The sequence below is a fragment of the Branchiostoma belcheri genome, unplaced genomic scaffold (genome assembly GCF_001625305.1).
Source record: "Branchiostoma belcheri isolate BF01 breed outbred unplaced genomic scaffold, Haploidv18h27 scaffold63, whole genome shotgun sequence".
NCBI lineage: Eukaryota > Metazoa > Chordata > Leptocardii > Amphioxiformes > Branchiostomatidae > Branchiostoma > Branchiostoma belcheri.
In genome coordinates, this window is record NW_017804276.1 from 1,038,994 (window position 1) to 1,041,119 (window position 2,126).

At 37.5% G+C, this 2,126-nt stretch overlaps 1 long non-coding RNA gene across 2 annotated transcripts in view; it reads right to left on the reverse strand.

Annotated features, from left to right (window-relative positions):
- Positions 1–2,028, reverse strand: part of LOC109483258 — an 11,572-nt gene extending 9,544 nt beyond the window's left edge. Inside the window, exon 1 of one of the 2 annotated variants that reach the window (XR_002141008.1) lies at positions 1,854–2,028. This is a non-coding gene — a long non-coding RNA (uncharacterized LOC109483258). Of the gene's footprint in view, positions 1–1,843 lie in introns of both variants that reach the window. The other variant, XR_002141007.1, reaches the window with a different exon arrangement.
- Positions 2,029–2,126: the final 98 nt, after the last annotated feature.

Consider the following 2,126-nt stretch of genomic DNA (forward strand, 5'->3'; position numbering starts at 1 on the left):
CCTAGCCTCTACCAGGCACCCTGGATCGCTGGAAAAAAATACCGGTAGTAGAAATTGGCCAAAATAAAGGTCCGTGGGTCACAAATTGGATCTTCTATGGCCTGGGATCTTCTCTGGTATACTATCCCTTTATTTCTGCCAATTTCTACTGTTTTTAACTTTTTCCAGCGATCCGCGGTGCCTGGTAGTGGTTAAGCATCCCCCCAGAATCTGTCTCTGCAATAGGAGACATTTAATATGTTCGCCTGATATCGAAACCTATTTTAGCCGCCGAGTCTCTTCGGAGCATACGAGAGAGACCATTGTAGCTAAAAAAATGGTTTTGCGGAGAGGTCGAAACAAAATAAAACCACCCAGAGAATTTATGAATTTACAGATTGGTCACAGAAGAAGGTGAACTGAATAAAAGAGAAATAACCCAAAAATTTATGAATTCACAGATTGGTCATAGGAAAAGATGGACCGAATAAAAGAGAAATAAAGTAAAAAGTGAAATCCACATAGTAATTACTTGTACATAAGGAATTTGAAAGTGGACACAAGAGGTCTGAATGCCTGAATGATGTTTTTTTATTGCAAAGATCCCATATACATGTACTGGTAGTTCTTTTCAATTGGTCTTTTTAACTACGATATGCTTTTCAATTATATTTTCATGAATCTTATGTTTCTACTTCATTATCAATAATAAATGAAATTGAGCTTTCAGGAAATGAGTTTTGTATACACATTATACATTTTTCATACCAATTTGATTTTGAAAATTAATTTTGACTTTGTTGCATTGACTATGATGAAATGTTCCATGTTTATTTGAATTTTGGAATGTAATTGTGGCATGACTACCAAATGAAAACTTCGTAAATTGACGAAAAATGGAAGTGGAGATATCATATTCATATTGATAACTGAAGGAAACTGTTTATTACAAACTTCTTGTGTATTTCTTTTTAGTTTCGACCAATGAATCAAAATCAACTCTTCATTCGCATCAAGGATTCTACAAGCAAGGGGGTTAAAAATTGTACCAAGTGTAAAAAATTGTAACAAATTGTACCAAGGGTTTTTTAACCCCCTTTTTTTGTACAATCATTAAGTATTTCTTCATTGAAGGTTCGATATTATATCAAGCCTTCAATGAAGAAATACTTAATGCTTAAAGAAAAATGTGAAATATATATATATAACGTTATATATGAAAATTTATAATTCAGGGAAGAGCAATGAAGTTAGCTGATTGAAGGTCTTGTTCCTAAATGAATTGGTTGCTTTCTTTGTTATGTATAACTATATGGTCACGGTTTTAATAATGAAATTCAAAACAATTGAAAGATTTAGTCCAAAAGATGACTGAAATTTTATCATATAGTGTTATAGAGGGTAGAAATAAAAGATGCAATGCTTTTCATCACCAGGAAAAAAATACAACGTTACATAATTTTTGTACACAGAAACTTGCTGTTGATTTCATCATACATGTTAGATTTTTTTTTATCTCTCTTTTTTTACTATAACTTATCTGGGTGAAATGTTGAATCGTACGTTTCTGATAAACATTTCCGTGAAAGATTATTTCTACCAACTCCAAAATTGTTGCCCATATAATACTCGCAGTGTAATCGTTGTTATGCTAGTAATCTAAAACAGACTCACGAAACCCTATGGGACAAAACGTAAACACAGGCGCCAGCATTTCATTTTACAACGTTACAACCCTTTGTAAAGCAGAAATGTAACTGTACGTTTCAAAAATAAAAGGCAAAGAAGCCGTCAGCACTCTATCCCGAGTAGAGACATCAGAATCGAGCGGTCACCCAGTGGTGAACTGAGGGAGGTTAATTACCTGGACTGACCGTACGCGCCTCGGGCAGGGTACCGGGCCGGGGCCATGTCAGGGTCTCGCCGCGGGCGGCCGAGCGTGTTGTGGTGGCCGATCGGCCGGTGGCTGGGCTGGTGGCGCTGCCGGCGAGTGAGTGAGTGGTGATCGGTGAAGCATGGTGCTGCCCCACACTGGAGATGTGCTCAGAAGTTTGGGCGCAACAGGGTCCCGCCAAGTTTGCCGGCTCGACCAATCAGCGCGCTCCTCGCTGATTAATCACACCCCACTATTGATAATCATAATTATA